Source organism: Nomascus leucogenys, chromosome 20, assembly GCF_006542625.1.
Source record: "Nomascus leucogenys isolate Asia chromosome 20, Asia_NLE_v1, whole genome shotgun sequence".
Classification (NCBI taxonomy): domain Eukaryota; kingdom Metazoa; phylum Chordata; class Mammalia; order Primates; family Hylobatidae; genus Nomascus; species Nomascus leucogenys.
The window spans coordinates 81,445,866-81,467,261 of record NC_044400.1 but is presented as its reverse complement, the minus strand read 5'-3'; the positions used below and the strand labels follow the sequence as shown (position 1 = coordinate 81,467,261).

General features: G+C 52.8%; 1 protein-coding gene across 4 annotated transcripts in view; it reads right to left on the bottom strand.

Moving 5' to 3' along the window:
* The window catches only part of ZFYVE28 (zinc finger FYVE-type containing 28), a 139,974-nt gene that overhangs the window by 7,688 nt on the left and 110,890 nt on the right, over window positions 1-21,396 (bottom strand). The window lies entirely within an intron of this gene.

The following is a 21,396-nucleotide window of genomic DNA, read 5'->3' as shown; positions in this document are numbered from 1 at the left end:
AGCTGTGTGCTTTAGAAAGGTGAATTTTGTGGTATGTATGTTACATATCAATAAAGGCTTGTTTTAAAGATCACTTGTGTTTAGATATGGTAGCAATAAACTGAAAGTGAAATGAAGAAAACAATCCTTAGTCCTTTACAATAGCATAAAAAAGATTAAAATACTTAGAATAAATTTAACAAAAGAAGTACAAGAATCATACACTGAAAACAACAAAACATTGTTGAAGAACATTAGAAGACCTACATAAATGGGAAGACATCTCACGTTCACAGATCGGAAGACAATATTGTTGAGATGGCATGACTCCCCAAATCGATCTACAGATTCAATGCAATCCATACGAAAGTGTCAGCAGCCTTTTTTTCTTGCAGAAATTGACAATCTGATCCTAAAATTAATATGGAAGTGACTGGAGGGACCCAGAATAGCCAAAAGAAAAAAAACAGGTTGGAGGACTCACACTTGTGATTTGCAATGTGGCATGAAAGAGCAGGAATCAAGACTGTGCGGCACCAGCATAGGACCAACACACAGACCAATGAGACTGAGAGTCTGCAAAGAAACCCATACGCTCATGGGCAGTGGATTCTCATCAAGGGTGCCAAGACCACCCATGAGGAAAGAATAGTCTTTTCAACAAATGCTGCCGGAAAACCGGAGACACACATGCAAAAGGATGAAGCTGAACTGTGACCTTATACCACATACAAAAATTCACTCGAAATGAATCAAATATCTAGATGTCAGAGCTACAACTCTAAGATTCTCTCTTTTTTTTTTTTGAGATGGTGTCTCACTCTGTCACCCACGCTGGAGTGCAGTGGCACAATCATGGCTTACTGCAGCTTTGACTTCCCTGGGCTCAAGTGAGCCTCCCATCTCAGCCTCCCGAGTAGCTGAGACCACAGGCGTGCGCCAGAATGCCCGGCTAATTTTTGCATTTTTAGCAAAGATGGGGTCTCACCATGTTGCCCAGGCTGTTCTTGAACTCCTGGGCTCGAGCGATCCACCCACCTCAGCCTCCCAAAGTGCTGGGATTACAGGCGTGAGCCACGGCGCCCAGGCTTAAAATTCCTAAAAGAAAACAGTGGAGTAATCCTTTGTGGCGCTGGGCTAGGCCACAGTTTCCTAGACATGACACCTAAAGCATAGGCAACACAAGAGAAAACAGATAACTGGACTTCATCAAATTGAAGACTTTCTGCTTCATAGGACACCACCGAGAAAGTGAAGAGAAAACCCACAGAATAATTTTTGCAAATCGTGTCTGATAAGGACATAGTATCTGCAATATAGAAAGAACTTTTACAATCCAACAACAAAAAGACAAAAAAACACCACTACTGAACAAATGGATAACGGATTTGAATAGACATTTTCCCAAAGAAGATACACAAACGGCTAATAAACACATGAACAGACGCCCAACATCACTGTCAGTCAGGAAGTGCCAAAAAAAATTACAATTAAATACCATTTTATCTATTAGGATGATTAGAATGTTCCCCCCCCCCAAAAAAACCCAGAAAATATGAAGTTGTGGTGAGGAAGGTGAGGATGTGAAGGAACTGGAATCCTCATCTCTTCCTTACGAGAATATAAAATGGCACAGACACTTTGGAAAACAGTTGAATGGATAGACAAAATGTCCATCTATATAATGGAATAAGTTTTCAGCCATAGAAAGGAACGCAGCACTTATACATGCTATCGTGTGGATGAACATTGAACACATCATTTCATCATCCCAGCCCTATGGGAGGCCGAGGCGGGCGGATCACTTGACATCAGGAGTTTGAGACCAGCCTGGCCAACTTGGTGAAACCCTGTCTCTACTGAAAATACAAAAATTAACTGGGTGTGGTGGTGCATGCCTTAAATCCCAGCTACCCGGGAGGCTGAGCAGGAGAATTGCTTGAACCCAAGAGGCGGAGGTGCAGTGAGCCAAGATCCTGCCATTGCACTCCAGCCTGACGACAGAGCCAGACTCCATCTAAAAAAACAAAAACAAAAACACACCCATCGTGCTGAGTGAAAGAAGCCGGTCACAAAAGATCACAAACTGGCCAGGTGTGGTGGCTCACGCCTGTAATCCCAGCACTTTGGGAGGCCAAGGCGGGTGGATCACGAGGTCAGGAGATCGAGACCATCCTGGCTAACACGATGAAAACCTGTCTCTACTAAAAATACAAAAAAAATTAGCCAGGCATGGTGGCAGGCACCTGTAGTCCCAGCTACTCAGGAGGCTGAGGCAGAAGAATGGCGTGAACCCGGGAGGCGGAGCTTGCAGTGAGCCGAGATCGCGCCACTGCACTCCAGCCTGACAACAGAGTGAGACTCCTTCAAAAAACAAAATAAAATCACATACTGTATGATTGATTCCATTCACATGAAATGTCTAGAACAGGCAAAACCCATAGGGGCAGAAAGCAGATCTGTGGTCACAACACCTGAAGGGGGAGGGGAACAGGATGACTGCTAACGGGGAGGGGTTTTCTTTATGGGGTGATGAAAATGTTTTGAATTAGACAGTGATATTGGCTGTACAGCCTCATGGATGTACCAAAAATTACTGAGCTGTACATCTAACAAACAACAGAAGAGAATGTTTTTCTTGTAATCGCCCAGCAAACTCATATGCAAGAAATAGCTTATAAGCTAAATGTCCATCAACAGTGGGTTGACTCAATACATTAGGTCATATCCCTATGGTGAAACGATCTGCAGAAGGATAGTCCACTGGAAATGTTAAAATATGAGATGAAAAATGTAGCATTTAAAAAATTAGAGGCCAGGTGTAGTGGCTCATGCCTGTGATCCCAACACTTATTGGGAGGCTGAGGCGGGAGGATCACTTGAGGCCAGGAGTTCAAGACCAGTCTGGGCAACATGAGAAGACCCCTGTCTCTACAAAAAATACAAAAATTAGCCAGGCATGATGGTGTGCACCTGTAGTCCCAGCTACTCTGGAAGCTGAGGTGGGAGGATCGCTTGAGCCCAGGAGTTCAAGGGTACAGTGAGCTGTGATGACACCACTGCACTCTGCTCCAGCCTGGGCAATGAGCAAGACCCTGTCTCTTAAAATAAATAAATAAAATAATAAAAATAAAAATTAGAGATATGATATGTACATAAATGACACACTGGGGAAGATACTCAAGGTAAGGCATTAATCTTACATTTACTTGAGTAGTAAGATTACAGGTAAATTATTTTCTAAAGTCTCATCTCAGATCAAGTATTGCTTTTGTGATCAGAAGAGATGCCATTTCAAGAAGAAAGGAAAGCGCCTGCTGGCAGCAGATGGCACCCTCGGGCCCTGCCTGTGGCGAGGAAGTTGTTTCCCTGTGACAGGAGAAGCCCTTGGGAAGTATTCAGCCCCGCAGCTCCAGCCCCTTGGACCAACACCCTGCAGCTGGGAAGGCTGTCTGGAGAAGCATCCTGCTGCTGAAGCACTCCTGGAGATGAGAAATCAGGGGAAGGGCCCTGACGTTCAATAGAGTTGAGTGTGGCATAAGAACAATGGCTTCTACCAGCAGGCTGAGACCGAGGCGAGGCCAAGGCTGGCCGACTGCCCGTGTGTGGGTCAGATCACTGACAGCCATCTCAACCCCAGACACCCTTCACTTGCCACAGGAAAGGCCCTCTCCTGCCTCCCTGCCCTGGTCGGCTGGAAGCTCTGGTGGCGCGGGAGGGGGAATGGGCGGACAGAGAGAGCCAAGGGGCCCCATACAGAGATGTCACAGGCAGAAAAACCGACGAGGTACTGTTCAAGGGAACCGGCTGGGCTTGGAAGGGCCAAAGGGAACAAGAGAGCAGAGTGGGGAGGTAGAACCCAGGATTTCACCGACAGCATGAGCCTGGGTCCTTCTGGGTCAGCCATTCCTGAGGCCTTGTGGATGGGTGTCTTCTTTGCTTCCTGCTGCTATAACAGAGTGCCACAGTCTAGGTAATTTATAATGAACAGACATGTTTTGGGCTCACAGTCTGGAGGCTGGGAAGCCCATGGTGGAGGGGCCCCATCTGACGAGGGCCTTCTTGCTGTGTCACCACATGGAGGAAGGCACCACATGGGCAAGAGAGAGGGGAAGGGGGCCATGCTCACCCTGTATAAGGACTCCACTGCAGCAGTAACAAACCCACTCTTGCAATAACATCAATCTGCTCAGGAGGGCAAAGCCTTCAGGACCTAATCACCTCTTAAAGGTCGCACCTCTCAGCGCTGTTGCAGTGGGGATTAAGTTACCAACACATGAGCTTTGGGGCACACACTCAAACCACAGCAGGGGGCACTGTTTGGATGCCAGCGGCCCAAGAACCCTGCCTTTGGAAGGGTGTTGATCCCCTGTGGCCAGTTGCTGAACAGAGAGGGTAGGGCCATGAGGAGGACCTCAGGGGTAGATCAGACGCTACGTGTCTCCCAAAAGCCAAGTCCAGTGGGGGAGTCACACGCATTAACAAGACAGAGCCGAGAAGTGGGCTGGTGCCCAGCGGGTCCATCCCTGTGGTGAGGAAGGGAACAGTACAGGTGAGATGCGGCCACAGCTCAAGTCACAGAAAGACAGTGAGCCATGAGAAGCAGACGCTAGAAGAGTGAAGGGCACCCACCCTGCCAACAGCTTCCTGTGTCTCACCACAGAGTCTGAACCCTTGTCACTGACGTTCTCAAGTCAGTGGATCAACGTCACTTCAGCATGTCACCCGGATGTCTAAAGGTCCAGCCACCTTCTGCAGCTGCTAGACACTCCCGCACCGGCTGCCCGAATGTTGCTTCCTGCCACTCTCTTACAGAAGGCAGCACAAACTCCCTGCAACAGCCCCACTTCGGTTTGAACTACTATAAAATGTCATTCTCTGCTAAAGAAAGGCAGTGCAATTCTAAACAGTCACATCGATACCAAAGGCTGACCAGCCTGTGTCTTCAGCTGTGTCACAGTTAGGCCACAGGACAGTGGCCAGGTTTCCAAAGTGCTCCTCTTGAACAGCACACAGGGAGGATAAATGGCTGATGTCATCATTGGGGTGGGAAAAGCGGTGAGGGCAGCCTCTGAGATGTTGGGAACATACAACATGTCTGAATTCAGCAATTGGATAGAGCAGAAGAGGGAAGTTTACTGAACTTATAATTTTAATTCCAATTACTATGGAAAAGAAAGACCATCACAAAGCCCAAATGAATCTGATGCAGCAGAGAATTTAGCAAGTGAGTATGCAAATGGAAAGACAGGACTTTGCCACCTTGAACCTCTAGGAGTCTGTGAAAGAAAAGAATGCCAACTTTGGAAAAACTAATAGCATCACAGGATGTTTCTCATTATGATATCAGATACATTAATTTTTGAACTCTTGAAACCATTCACAAAGGCTAATGATGAGAAAAACAGCCTGTACTCCCAGCTACAGGGAGGCTGAGGCAAGAGGATCCCATGAGCCCAGGAATTCAAGGCTAGCCTGGGTAACATAGCAAGACTCTATCTCTAAAGAAAAACAAATAAAAAAGAGAAAAACAAAGAACAACAAGAGTGACTGGTAGGCTCCAGAGGCAAGGTTTAATTGTGCTTGGATGTGGGAAAATTGGCAGCTCGGGCATTTGCACAACCACATACCAATTCTAATGAGCCACCTTGGGCCCTGATGCAAATGGTGGGCTGGCTGCTTCTTGTAAAAGTCATCCATCCATCTATCTATCTATCCATCCATCCATCCATCCATCCATCCATCCATCCTTCCATCCATCCATCCACCCACCCACCCACTCATCCATTTACCCATCCATATATTTACCTATCCATCCATCCACCCACCCATTCATCTACTCATCCACCAATCCATGCATCCATCCATCCATCCACCTATCCATCCACCCAACTAATCATCCATCCATCTATCCACCCATGTACCCACCTGTCCACCCACCAATCCGTCTACCCATCCAATCTTCCACTCATCCTCCCACACATCTACCCATCCACCCATCCATTTATCTATCCATCCATCCATCCATCCATCCATCCAATCATCCATCCACCCATCCGCTCATCCATCCACCCATCCACCCACCCATCCATCTACCCATCCACTCATTCATTTGCCATCCATCCATCCACCCACCCATCCATCCAATCATCAGTCCATCCATCCATCCATCCATCCATCCACCCATCCACCCATCCATCCACCCATCCATCTAACCACCATCCATCCATCCAACCATCTGCCCTACAAACATGGACTAAGCACCAACTATGATCCAGGAACTGCACACTCTAGCCCTTAGGGGCTCACAATTTGATGGCAGAGATCAACAGGTGAACAGTTAATTATCACACACGGAAAGTGTAACGGAGGAACCATCAAGGGTGTTGTTGCGGAAGGTCAGAGGGGAGACTCCTCACTCAGGCTAGAGAGAGGTCTGGAGTGCCAGGGAGGGTTCCTGGAAGGCGCAGCATGAGGACAGCTTGAATGAAGGCCAAGAGGTGGGAAGCAGCCGACAGACTGTAGGGAACCCCCTGGTGTTGCTGGGAGAGGCCAGGCAGAGACTGAGGCTAAGCGGAGGCCCACTGGGGGGGCTGGGCAGTTCGGACCTTGGCCTGTTGGTCAATGCCCCCAGAGGATGCTCCACAGAACGCAATTCCTGTAGGCTACACTTGAGGGAAAGAGAGTTTGAGGAACAGAGCACAGGTGCTCTCTTTCTTGGAGCCCCCGCATCCACATTCATTGACATCAATCAACAGTTCAGGCTCACTGTGGAGGATGTGGCCACACAAGACCTGACTCATGTGTGTATGCAGTGGAGGCAGTCAGCCAGCCTGCAAATGAGTGTTCAGAAATGAGACCATTTCCCACCGTGCTAAAGGCCGTGTCACCCAGGCTGGAGCACAGTGGCGTGACCACGGCTCACTGTAACCTCAAGCTCCGGGCCCCACAGGATCCTCCAACCTCAGCCTCCCAAAGTACTGAGATTACAGGTATAGGCCACCGTGCCTGGCCTGGGGCTTTAGGGACCATGATGGGGAGGAGGAGAGCGTGACGGGGCACAGTGGTGGATAGCCCAGCTTTCAGAGGAAGCATTTTCGTGGAGATTTCTCCAATGAGATGGAGAGGACCTCAGTAGCAGGAGCTGGGGATGGGGTGAGCACAGCCTCCCAGGAGTCCGAGGTGAAGGCCTTGCTGCCCGGTCACACTGGCCACCAGGCCAGGATAATCCCACAGTCCTGCATGCCTCTGGTTCCCCAGAGGAGTTGGAGCCTGCTGGGATATCTTGTCTCCTCTTATGGTGCCCCACAAAGACCTCCACGGGGCTGAGTCTGCAATGCACAAGGCCTGGCTTTGACTTCCTTTGTGAGTCCTGGGATCAGGGAGGGCTCAGACACCCTTCCAGGAATCGGCTGTGGAATTGTCTGCCGAAGTTGTAGCAGCTCGGCTCAGGCCACAGCGGAAAGCAGCAGCAGGTAGATCCCTCTTCTTGGCAGGTGCCCTCAGAGTCTATCACGGCAAGGATTTAGCAGGGAGGCGTGAGTGTGCTGTTTGGGGTTGAATTGGGGACCCCACCAAGCTCATATGTTGAAGTCCTAACCCCCAATACCTTAAAATGTGACCTTATTTGGAAATAGGGTCATTGCAGCTGTAACTAAAGTTAAGATAAGGTCATACAGGAGTAGGGTGGGCCCTAAGCCAACTTGACTGGTGTCCTTACCCATGGGGAAAATTTGGGTGCAGGCCCACACGTGGGCAGAACCCCACGTGGACTGAAGGCGGGGGCTGCAGTGATGCTTCTGTAAGCCAAGGAACACCCAAGATGGCCAGCAAACCCCCCCGAGGCTGGAAGGCAGCCTGGGACAGAGTCTCCCTTATGGCCCCAGGAGGAACCAGTCCTGCTGACACCTTGATCTCGACTTCTGGCCTCCAGAACTGCAAGACAACAAACGCCCTGGTGATTTAACCCACCTTGCTCGCGGTGCTTCGTCACAGCAGCCGGGGGAACTAACACGTGGCGCTGACCCCACCGTGGCGCCGACCCCACAGTGGCTGCCAGGCCTTTGCACTGGTGTCAGCCCTAATAACTTCCCGCAGCAAGTAAGCTGATTTCTTCTGAACAGGCTGGAATCTTCCTGCTACCTGTCCTCTCCAGCCCCTCGCAAAGTCATTCTCTCTCGTGGTTTTCCTGTGTGACTCGCGTTCCCAAGGAAGTCGGTCTTCTCACCACAGCTCCTGACTGCAGCTCCACAGCCCCTGGGTTGAGCACAGGCTGGGACTGAGAAGGAGACGAATGCTGCTGCGTGACCAGGGCATCCTCAGAAGGGCCACTGCCACTGTGGGCCAGAACGAAGGACAGAACCGAGGGACAGGAAGGAGGACTGGGCCAGTCCAGGAGGGCAGGCGCCCATCCCGGAAACAGCTCAGCGGGGAGGGAGGGAAATCGAAGCCGGGATCCCAGGGCTGCCCTGCCCTGGTCAGCTGGCCGGGGTCTGCCCAGGCTGCCATCCCTGTGGTCCCCACAGGCAGGCACTAGCTTGGTCTGCAGGCCTCTCTCCTGGACGTGTCATCTGGTCTTGGCGCATTCTCTTGGAGCACCCTCCAATGTCCACACTCCTCCGGTCCCAGGGTGTGGGCACAGGTCCAGGGGTCCTTCCAGACACTCTGGGCCCAGTCACTGTCCCCCCACCCATCGCCAAACCTGTCCCACGCAGGCACTCTAGGGGGTGCAGGGACAGTGGCCTGAGATTTGCTGCTGCAGGACTTTGGTCCCCGTGGGGAGCATGGGGTCAGCGGCCAGAGCAGTGGCGAGAGGACAGCCCCCTGCACGGGCACTGGCTCACTCGCTCTCCCAGGGTGGGCTGCACGGTCCCCACCCCTCAGCTTCTCCCTCCCGGCCCCCAGGCCAGCCCTGCTTCCTGCTAATGAGACCTAAGGGACCTCAGCGGGAGGATGCCCAAAAGGCAGCAGGTCAGAGGTCAGTCCCGAGGCCTGCCCTTTGCGGGGGTGAGGATGGGGGTGTGGGAGGGGGCATCAGGCATGGACGGGGATGCTGCCTCCGTGGATGTCAAGTGCTAAGCTCCACACCCGCCACAACTCCATCTCAGTCTCTTCTCAATCAACAAGAAGCGATCAAATAAACGTCAGCGGCTCCAGACGAGAGTGCAGCCCACGGCACCTGGATTTCAGCCTGGGGAGACCCTGAGCAGAGAACCCAGTCGTGCTGAGACAGGCATCCGACCCATGGACGCTGCAAGACGCCTACTCGGCATTGCTTATACACAGCCCAGCTAGCTGATGCAAAGCTGAGACGTGGGCTCTTGGTGGAGCAAATGCAGTCTCCAGTTCACCTACGCCAGGTGGCATTAGGGAAGGAGCTCAGCCTTTGCCTGCTGACTCTCCAGCCCCTGCTCTCTGCTGTGTCCTGAAGACAGGGTGGGGGATGACGGGAGGGGTGAGGGGCTGGAGGCACAGGATTCAGACGTCACGGTGGACTGAATGCGCCCCTCAAAATGTGAATCTGTGACTGTGACCTTTTTTAGAAAAAGGTTGTTTGCAGATGTAATTAAGCATCTTGAGATGAGACCATTCTGGACTATCTGGATGGGCACCAACTCCAATAAGTGTCCTTACAAGAGACAGACACAGGGAGAGGCCAAGAGAAGACGGAGGCAGAGCTTGGAGTGACTTGGCCACAAGGCAAGGAAGTGCCAGGAGCCACCAGAAGCTGGAAGCGGCAGGAGGATCGTCCCCTAGAACCTTGGGCTGCAGTGCCACCCCACCAGCGCCCTCATCTCAGATGCCTGCCTCCAGAACTGTAAACCAGCAAATCCCCATGGTTTTAAGCCTCCCAGCTCATGGGCGTTCTGTTACAGCAGCCCCAGACAGGCATCTAGAGGTGGAATCTGTCATCTGATCCTAAGAGCATCTCTCACCCGCTGGGCGACCCTGGGCAGGTTACGTGGCCCAGAGCTTTGCTGCCTGAGCCACAGACCAGGACAGTAAGATAGCCACTGACGGGTCAGACAAGTGAGATCCTCTCAGCGGTGTGGGTGCAGCGCAGATGCAGCAACGGCCTTGGGCCTCACGTGCAGCGGCCGTAGGACAGACTGAACGAATCCTGGCTTAAGCCCCTGAAGGGCCTCTAAGTTTGCAGTCACTGTTTCAACATCCAGGGAAAGTGCTTTGCGAGGAGGCGTTGATTTGCTGTATTCCTTCCACAAATCTTCCTTTCTCTGCGGTGACTGACGTGGAGGTGGCTGTGGCTGGTGTTCCCTGTACAGAGGCCGGCAGACATCACAGATCTCCAGGACGTCTGGAGCTACGGGGAGGAAGGGGTGTCCCAGGCGCCCTTGGGATCTCTTTAGGTCTCTGGAAGGGAGACAGCCCCTCCCTGCCCCCACCCTCCCAGTGCCTTTTGTGATGTGGACACCGCTGTGCTTCAGTAGTGGGGGCTGCAGGGCGAGGGGGGCACTCTGAGGGGGCAGGGGGAGTCACCGTAGGACCCGCAGTTTGTTTCCAAAGTACTGAACATAAGGAGACACTGGATATGGATGTGTGAATGCTCTGAAAATTAGCTATTTTCCCATCTCCTCTAATGCAGCAGCATTGCCTTGATGTCTCTTGGGATTCAATCAGGAACACGAATTCCTTTATGTTTTTCACACTCCCCCCACCCCCACTCCTGTCTGGCCGGGCCCTATCGAGGTGCAGGGGGCCTAGAAAGGCAGAAGCAACTGGCCTGTGATCAGATGCCCAACACTCCCACGACAGCAAGGCACAGTCACCATACAGCAGGGAGGGCTTCCTGGAGGAGGAGGCCTGGCCTGAGCAGAGATATGGCCCTACCCAGCCCTGAGTCCATGAAGTCCCAAGGACCTGCATCACCTCCCAGCCATGATCACTGGGTACAGGGCCTCCATCTCCTAAGCCCCCTTGTGGCCCCAGAGCTGGCTCCCAGGAAAACCAACAGGTGCGACTAGAACGGCACCTCATCTCTAATGAGGGCAAGTCCTGATCTGTGCAGTGAGGGGGTGGGCCAGGTGAGCACCTGCAACACAGTGGGGGAGAACCGGGCCCTGGGCTGGGTGCTGGGGCCACAGTGGAGCAGCAGTGCCTACCTCCGAGGGGCTCTGGGCTAGCAGTAAGAGGAGACCCCCGAGGGGACCTGGGCACATGGCTGCTGCTCCAAGGGGAGGTCCTGCCGTGGGGAGGGTGTCCCCAAGCTGGGCTGGGGAGTCACAGGTTAGGCAGTGTGAGCTGAAGGCCCTTGGGCATCACCACCTCTGCCATGTGGGCAGGGAACTTAACTTCCCAGGGCCTTAGTTTACTTGTCTGTAAAATGGGAAAGCGAGGCTGGGCGCAATGGCTCACGCCTTTAATCCCAGTACTTTGGGAGGCCAAGGCAGGAGGATCATTTGAGTCCAGGAGTTTGAGATCAGCCTGGGTAACACAGTGAGACCCTGTCTCTACTACAAATTTAAAAAAAGATAGCTGGGCATGGCAGCACAGGCCTGTGGTCCCAGCTACTCAGGAGGATCACTTGAGCCCGGGAATCCTAGGCGGCAGTGAGCCATGATTGCACCACTGCACTCCAGCCTGGGTGGCAGAGTGAGACCCTGCCTCAAAAATTAAATTAAATTAACAAAATAGGAGTGCTAAGGCTGGGCATGGTGGCTCATGCCTGTAATCCCAACACTTTGGGAGGCCAAGGTGGGAGGATCACTTGAGGCCAAGAGTTCAAGACCAGCCTGGCCGACATGGCAAAACCTAGTCTCTTCTAAAAATACAAAAATTAGCTTTGGGGGTGGCAGGTGCCTGTGGTCCCAGCTAGTCTGGTGGCTGAGGCATGAGAAATTGCTTTAACCTGGGAGGCAGAGGTTACAGCGAGCCAAGATCGTGCCATTGCACTCCAGCCTGGGAGACAGTAGGACCCTGCCTCAATAATTAAATTAAATAAAAACAGGAGCACGATACTGCCCACACAGGGTCCTTCGAACAAGGGTGCCCCTCAGCACATACAATGCAGGGGTGGGGTAAGTGGGCACTCAGGTCCTGGGTGTGGCCCTGAGCCGTGTAACACGGGCTGGAGCACAGCCTCCCCAAAGTGAGGGGGGTGGTGTGTGACAGAGGCTGAGGCCACTGGGCCAGACCTCAGGGCCACAGCCTCCTGCCACCTGCTGTCATCAAAGAGGCTAGCCCTCTGGAGGGTCAGGCAGGGGGTGGGTATGGAGCCAGGTGCAGCCCCACACTGTCAGCAGCCCCATCACCCCCTGGGGTGATCCTCCTCCCTCCCTCCCTCCAAAGCAATGGGATTATAGGTGTGAGCCACAGCATCTGGCCTCACCTTCCCATTTTACAGACAAGTAAACTGAGGTGCTGGGAGGTTAAGTTCCCTGCCCAGATGGCAGAGGTGACACAGCTTACCACAGCCTGCGGGGGCCTGTGCATCATGCCCCAGGACGCTTGTGGACTTGGGGCTCGGGAGTTCCCGGAGATGTCTCTGGTCAGTCATCATGGTGGTGTCCAGAAGAACTCGGCGAACCTGAGTTCCCCTGAGCCCCCCGATCCTCATCACCCACGGGGGAGAGCCAGGCTGTGGTCAGTACTGCTCACCCCAGGGATACTCTGCAGAGGCTAAGGGGGAGGACAGACACAGACAGACAGTGGACAGGCCCAGGGAGCCGCTGTCCTCGCGGAGGCCAGCCCAGCTCAACAATTGACAGACGGCCAGGCCTCAGCCAGCAGCGTGATGACAGGCCCAGTCAGAGCCACCCCCCAGTCACCGGGCCCCCAGGCTGTGCCCCAGGGGACTCGTGCAAGATCTCCTCAGGGGCCAAGGCCGCCCGTGCTGGCAACCCGGAGCCCAGAGACAGCAGCCCATATGGGGATGGCCATGCAGTCCCCAGGCCCATCCCACCTGGAAGGTGTGTGACCACAAGCCTGCCTGCCTCCTCCGAGGACGTGGGGTCTCCTCAGCTACAGAACAGGGTCTCAAACTCTTGGCCTCCCAAAGTGTGATCCTTCAGAGGATCAGGTGCAACGGTGCCTGGTGAGACAGGCAGGTTGCACGCCCCAAGGGCCACTTTGCCAGTCGTCATGGTGACCCCTCTATGATCCCGTAGGTACCCTGACAGCTCCTGTCTGTCGGCCCTCTCCAGCTTTGTCCTCTCGTGAGGATGCAACGCTGCTCACTGATGGCCCCTAGGAGATGTCTCCAAAAGCCAGGGCCATAGGGGCAGGTGCAGCAGAGCAGGACACGACCGCACCTGCCCCCTGGCCCCACAGCAGCTGCTGACGTCCACGGCTCACCAGGTCCTTCAAGAAGTCAGCTCCTCTGGGGCGGCCTCACCCCTCTCCTACTGTGGGGCAAAGGCCAGGCCAGGGCTGGGCCAGGGGCCGGGCATCACCTTGGGTGCTCACCTGGCCCCTTGCTTCCCCTGTTAAGTCCAAGCACAGGCCGAGCAGTGGTGGGGAGGGGTGGGGGCCATAATCTGTTCCCTCCCGGCCCAGCCCTGCCTGGCCAAGATCTGGGCTCTGGGGACACAGTGAGGCCCAGGCTTAGACACGGCCCATCTCTTGAAAAGATCCCACTATTATTATGGTCTGGGAAGCTATTCTTTATGTTTTTCTTCGTAATTACAGAAGCAATACATGTGCACCCTAAAAAATGAGGAAATGCAGATTAGCGAAGAGTGCCTGCACGTGTGCTCCTGCCCCCGGCACACGAGCGGGAGGAGCTCCTGTCGCCCTTCTCGTCTCGCACCTTGCAGGCGCTTTCGCTGCTTTAAAAAGCTCTCTGAACAGAAGCCGCCACAACTCGGCTGAGGACGGCGTCCTGGTCTCCGGCTGCAGCATCACCGCGGTTCAAACCCGCTTCCTCTTGCTTTCGGCTCAGTGAAGGTGGGAGGAGATGCTTGGCTTTCGGGAAGGGGCTGTTCCCCCTGGAATTTTCCCGGTCCCATGGCGCAGAGGAAAACGACCCTTGAGGATGCTTCCTGGAGCCACTGGGAGCAGGAGGCTGGCACCCTCTCACCTCCTCGGGCTCACAGGGAGGCCCCATCCCCTTCCAGGCTCCCTGAGGAGGGGCTAATGCTTACCAAGCAGGCTCCGCTCCAGCCAAAGCCCCCGCTTCCACCCCTTGACGGGCTCCCTGATGCTGCCAGGAGCAGGGAGTAGGGCTGGAAGTGGCCCTAGGTCCCCACTGTCTCCGCCTCAGACACTGCTGTGTGCCTCACTGAGACCTGTCCTGAGGGACAGGGGTGGGGGCCCCGGGGTCAGGAGAGCGGCAACTGAGAGCCGCACCTCAAGGGGCAGCACTACAGGCCTGGACTCTGCCCAGCTCCTTCTCCTGGAGCCCTCCCAGAATGGCAGCCCCCCAACACCTGCCGATGCCCATCCCACTCCCCACACGCCTGGCTGGTGGAGGACACAAACCCTGCCTTGGTGGGGCATCTGTGCCCTGGGAGGCTGAGGCTGGACAGCCACCTGCCAGTCCACGGGGCTGCACTGGGCCAAGGAGCTGGGGTGGGGAGCAGAGGGTGCCGGGCTGCAGGGCAGGAGTTGCAGGGAGAGTCAGGGATGTGAGTGTCTCAATGGGCCAGGCTCCAGCACGTCCTCCCAGGCCTTACTGCCTTCCAGCCCTCAGTGCCACCTCCTTTCCACTTAGCCTAGAGCCAGCACGTCCCCCAACCAGGCTCCTCAGTCACATCCAGGTGCTCTGGGACACGGCATGGGGGGCTGGGAGGGCACCATGCTGCAGAGTCTGAGAGGCACAGCCTGAACCCCGGGAGGGGTCCTGCAGGCGGCCGGAGAGCTGGGTTGGAAGGGACGGCCCAGCCATGAAGTGAACAGGAATGCCACAGACATGGAGATGCCCACCTTGAAGGCAGCTGTGGGACTCAGTGAGACCCAGCTGGCACAGCTCCCTACAGCTTTGTCCAGGCAGCCATGGGCTGAACGATGGTGGCTCCATGCCAAAGGGACAGGGAGGGAGGCCAACATAGGGCAACACTAGGCCAAAGGGGAGGCAGGGACAGGAATAGAAGGGCACAAGGGATCCAGAAGCAGGTCCCCTGGTTTGGCAGGGACGAGGGAAGCCGATTGCAGGGTCAGGGCTGTGGCGAGGGCCAGGTCAGGTCATCGAGGGCCTGATAACAAGTCAGTGCCTCCAAGGGGATGTCAGGAGGATGGAGCGGGGTCGACGGATTACTCGACACTGCAGCAAAGAAACTCCATTCACGGAATAAGATGATAATTCAACAGACAGTCTGCTAGAAAGACGTTGATTTTGTAGTCAAAAATCTTCCCACAAAGAAAACTCCAGGCCCAGATGGCTTCCCTGGTGAAGTCTATCTCACATTTCAGGCAGAAATAATGCCAGTGCTACACAAGCTCTTCCAGAAACCTGAAGAGGAGGAGCACTCCCCAACTCATCCTAGACAGCCATGCTCCTGCACCAGAAAAAGGCAGGACAAGAAGACAGCTGCCTGACAGTCCTCTCAGACAGATGCAAAATCCTTCTGCAGTTTATCAAATCAAAGCCAACAGTAAATTCAAAGGATAATACCTCATGACCATGTACAGTTTGCCCCAGGATTGCAAGGCTGGCCGAACATCTGAACATCAATCATTGTGACTTATCACATTAACAGGCTAAACAGGAAAACCACGTGATTATGTCAAAGAATGCAGAAAAAGCATTTGAGAAAATCCCACATCTGTTCTTGATAAAAAAACAAACAACAAAAAACCTCTTAGCAAATTAGCAATAGGAGAGAACTCCTTTTTTATTTTAGAAGATGAAGGGCATCTGTGAAAATCCTACAGCTCAAATCACACTTAACAGTAGATACGGAATGCTTGGGAATAAGGCAGAATCATCCTGTTTCATTGTTTTCATTCGACGTTATACTGGAGGTTCTGGCTGGTTAAAAAACACAAGAAAAAGAAATACATATAGGACACACAATTGAAAACAAGCAAAACTGTTTTTCTTCTCAGATGACAAGATCATCTATGTAAGAAAACTGATGAAATCTTTGAAAAAACCATAACTAATAAAGTGAGTTTAGCAAGATCAATCTAGAATATTAATCTTCTAGAAGATCGGCCAAGCATGGTGGCTCAAGCCTGTAATCCCAGCACTTTGGGAGGCCGAGGCAGGTGGATCACAAGGTCAGGAGATCGAGACCATCCTGGCTAACACAGTGAAACCCCATCTCTACTAAAAATACAAAAAAATTAGCTGGGCGTGGTGGCGGACGCCTGTAGTCCCAGCTACTTGGGAGGCTGAGGCAGGAGAATGGCATGAACCCAGGAGGCGGAGCTTGCAGTGAGCCGAGATCACGCCACTGCACTCCAGCCTGGGTGACAGAGCAAGATTCCGTCTCAAAAAAAAAAAAAATCTTCTAGAAGATCTACAAAAATCAGTTATAGCCATATATATTACCAATGAACAATTACAACTTAAAATTATAAAATAAACCAATTTACAATGGCATCACAAAATATAGAATACTTGAGGATTAATCTGACAAAAGATGTGCAAGACCTGTACAGTTAAAAACCATAAAACTTTGCTGAGATAAATTAAAGGCCTAAATAAATAGATATACTATGTTCATGAACCAGAAGTATTATTAAGATGCTAATTCTTTCCAAATTACTACATAGATTCTACATAATCCCAATCAAAATCCCAGCAGGCTTTTTTTTTTTTTTTTTTGGCAAAAGTTGACAACCTTAAAATTCATATGGAAACAGAAAGGAGACAGAATAGCCAAAACAACCTTGCAAAAGAAGATAAAGCTGGGCACTTGCACTTCCAACTAAGGCTTATTATAAAGCTACCATATTTAGGACGGTGTGGCATTGGTGTCAATACAGGCAAATAGATCAATAGAACAGACAGGAGAGTTCAGATGTGAACCCACCCCATGTGGTCAGCTGAAGACAAAAATGCAAAGGCAATCCAGTGGAGAAGGAATAGTCTTTCCCAACAAATAATTCTGGAATCATTGACTTTCCTTATGCAAAACAAAAATTGACCCATGCCTCACACCATATACATGAATTAATTCAAATGGAATACTGTATAGATCTAAATGTAAAACCTAAAAGCATAAGACTTCCAGAAGAAAACATAGAAAAAACTCTCTGTGACTTTGGGTTATGAAAATAATTCTTAGATATGGCACCAAAATCACAATTCATAAAATAAAAAATTGATAAATTGTACTTCATCAAAATTAAAAAGTTTTGCTCTTCAAAAGATACTGTTAGAATGAAAAGACAAGCCACAGATTGGGAGAAAATATTTGAAAATCACATAACAGACTTATATCCAGAATATATAAAGAACTCTCAATACTCAATATGGATAAACAACCCAAGTGAAAGAAACAGCAAAAGATGTCAACAGACGCTTCACCAAACAACCAATGACAAATAGCACATGAAGTGACGCTCGAGTCGATGAGGTGGCGTGCCTGTAGTTCCAGCTACTTGGGAGGCTGAAGTGAAGGAGGAGGATTGCTTGAGCCCAGGAGTTCAAGGCAGCCTGGGCAACATAGCGAGACCCTGTCTCTAAAAAAAATACTTAAAAAAAAAAGATTTTCAACATTATTATTCCTTAGAGAAATGCAAATTAAAACTACAATGAGGTACCACTTCACACCTATCAGAATGGCTAAAAAGTCCACCATACCAAGTGTTGACAAGGACACGAAGGAACTGAACTCTCATATGCTGTTGTTTATCATATGCCAATCACATTTCAATAAAGCCATTTACAACAATTTTTTGGTTTTGTTTTTTGAGATGGAGTGTTGCTCTGTCGCCTAGGCTGGAGTGCAGTGATGCAATCTTGGCTCACTGCAACCTCTGTCTCCCAGGTTCAAGTGATTCTCCTGCCTTAGCCTCCCAAGTAGCTGGGATTACAGGCACCTGCCATAATGCCCCGCTAATTGTTGGGTTTTTTTTTTGTTTTTAGTAAAGACGGGGTTTTACCATGTTGGCCAGGCTGGTCTCGAACTCCTGACCTCAAGTGATCCGCCTGCCTTGGCCTCCCAAAATGCTGGGATTACAGGCATGAGCCACCACACCCAGCATTTACAACAATTTTTAAACCACCAGACCACTTCACCACCATGCTCACGTTACCGCCTCTGATGCCGTTCCTTCTCTCAGAAAAGTCTTTCTTGCCCACCCTGCCCACAAAGCTCTCTGAGATTTCCCTCCTCCCCGACCTCCTTCTGCTCTGCTCCCTGTCCCCTCTGCTCCTTCCCATCACCTCCGCCCTCACAGGTCCTGACACCTGGGCACCTTTCCTCCAGCCCCTTCCCTTCATTCAGGCCTCAGCAAATGTCAGCGCCTGCAGGAGGCCTCCCCCGATTGCCCTCACAAAAGGAGCTGCCTCACTGGCACCCTTCACCTCATGAAACAATTCTAATTTCTTCCCAGCACTGGCCAGAGGACCAGGTGGGGGGTGTGAGCGAGAGAGGATGGTGAGGGTCCCCTTCCATGTAGCTGCAGCTGCTTGCAGGTGGTGCCCTTGAGGTGGATGGTGATGGTGGGGAAGGAGCAGGGTGGCGGATATCGCAAGAGGTGCAGTGAGAGCAAGAACCCAGCCCTGCCCTCTCACCTGGGCCTGTGCACAGCGGACCAGCCCTGTCTTATCCCTGACTCACCATGTCAGCCCAGGAGGCCCCATCACTTATAAACGATTGACTTAATGACAGTCATTACACCTAATCTGTTTTTCAAGAGTCTAATTAATTCCAAGTCCTCCTCTATTTTTAAACCACTCAATCATTCTTGCTTTTCCTGCCAGGGGCATGAAGTGGGTGGAAGGTCTTGGTGTTCCCTGCAGGGCCTCGGGACACCTGCTTTAGGGACCGATGGCTGCAGCAGCCTAGCGGTCACCTGCCACCGGGCCCCAGACAGTCTGGGGGAAACGGCAGCCATGTAAGCATCCCAGTGATGGGGAGGGGAGGACTGCGGGGCGGCACCTGCTGCCCAAGGTCACAGGCACTGGAGCAAGGCCGGGCTGCCTCAGTCCCAGACCTGTCACTCCGTCCCCTTGTCCTGCAGTGGGTCCACTGGGGAGCCCCCGGAGCCAGGAAGCCCCCACAGCCTGGCAGCTCAGCCTTCCACCTGGAGGCTGCCTGTGTCCTCTGAGCCCCCAGAATAGCTCCACAGTAGGGCCGGGCCACTGAAGGCTCTGTCAGCCCTGACCGTGCTGCAGAGAGGGAAGCATGGCCTTCTGGGCCACCGAGGCCAGAGCACCGCATGGCCCTTGGGTGAGGCCCCACCCAGGGAAGGGGCTGACGCCTGTCTGCTGGTGGGAAAGCCGAATGCGGGATGTGGGAAAGCCGAATGCGGGATGTGGGAACGAAGCATATCAGAAGTGCCACCCAGCAGCAGGTGACTCCCCACGCAGCGGCACCTTCACTGATGTGCCAGCTACAACCTGCCCTCCTCTGGGCTGGGCACTGGGGGCCAGGCTAGGGGCCGCAGGACCATCTGTGTCATGGCCTGGAGGGGCCCAGGAGGATTTGCAGCAGCGACCTCACCACAGGGCAGAGGGTCAGTAGGCCTGGGAGAGCTGGAGCCGTCTCGGGATAGACCCGCTGCACGCTCTCCTCCATGACACCCCTGAGCCCTGTCCTCACACTGGCAGACGGCAGAGGAGCTCGGTGGAATGACCCCAGGCCACAGCGGAGAAGGAGCCAGGTGGGGCGCGGTGGGTGGATGTTCAAGCTGGAGGCCGGGACCCACTGTCTGGGAGTGAAGTCATGAAGTGCCACTGCAATGCCTGATGTCACCCGGGACAGCTGTCACCGCCAGGAGAGTGGGGGATGGAGATGTGAATCCAGGAAACAATGAAATCCAGAGGCAAAGCCAAGATGGATCATGGCAAAGATGGCTACGAACGGCTGCAAGAGCAATCCAGGAGCAAGGTGAGCAGTGACAGTGGGGTGACACGGTGACACAGTGACATGGCGGGCTGTGCTGGAACTGCAGAGGACGAGCAGTGACAGTGGGGTGACACGGTGACACAGTGACATGGCGGGCTGTGCTGGGAGGAACGGCAGAGGACGAGCAGTGACAGTGGGGTGACACGGTGACACAGTGACATGGCGGGCTGTGCTGGGAGGAACGGCAGAGGACGAGCAGTGACAGTGGGGTGACATGGTGACACAGTGACACGGCGGGCTGTGCTGGGAGGAACAGCAGAGGACAAGAGGTGATGCGTGAGGAGCGCATCTTGCCATGTGGCTGGGGCCTGCTGTTGGTCCATTTTGCAGATGACAAAACTGAAGCTCAGGCCGAGCAGTCAGTTCACCAGGCACTGCCTTTCCCCTCACATCTGCATATGGAGCAGGGCACTCCCCACTGTGACTCCAGCGATTCCCCTAAAAGGGATATCCCTCAATATCTGTCATCTGTCTGCCACTGCCAAGTTCCGGAAGGAAGGCGCACACAGTCGGGGCATGTGCCGCAGGCTTGGGGCAGAGGCTTGGCCACTGTCTGTCCCGAGAAGCCTGTGAGACTCCTATCATTCTACCTAGAGCAACGGCCAGAGACGATGCTGAGCACGGTGGACAAGTGGCAGGGGAGTGAGGTCACCAGCAGGACTCAAGTACAGTCACAGAGGCACTCGACTGCACGACGGAGCAGGCCTGGCCTTCCCCCCCGGGACGGATAGTGACAGGCTCTGAGACCTCCCTAAGCCAGCGCCCGGGCAGCCTTGACCGTGTGTCAGGACGGCCACAGCCTCCGTCAGGCCCACTCTGATGCACAGAGGCCCCTGACACTGGTTCCAGCCTCCTCCCGCCTAGTCATCAGGGCTGCAGGATTGATGGCAAAAAATAAAACCCAGGCCACCAGAGATGAGAAAAATGTTCCCCAGCCCTGCCACAGAGGAGCAGCGCGCCTCGCACCACATGCAATCAACCAGAAAGGCAGAGGAACAAACTTGTTTCTAGATTTTCTATAAACTTAATTACACAAGATAAAATTGAGGACATCTGCAAATCAAAAGACATCCAAAAACAAAGTCAAAGGGCAAGAACAACTTGGAGAAAGCCACAAACAGACCAGACGGAACGTTTTCAAGTCCAAAAAGCATGACATCCCAGCTGAAAAACAGCAGAAAACACAGTCACCTCACAGAACAAAAAACACAGGCGCTAACAGAACAACTGCCCAGGTTGGCAGTCATCAGAGGGGGTGAACCTCAGGAACCGCGAAGGGTACTCCGTTTTTTCCCACTCAAGTTGGAGTTGGAAGTGTCGGCGAGGGATCACACTGCTGGGGGTAATCAGCTCTTTCTGGAAAGCAGTTTGACAGTGAGTGGCGGAGCTTTAAAAGGCTTCATACCTTTGCTGTGGTGATTCTACTTCTAAGGACCAA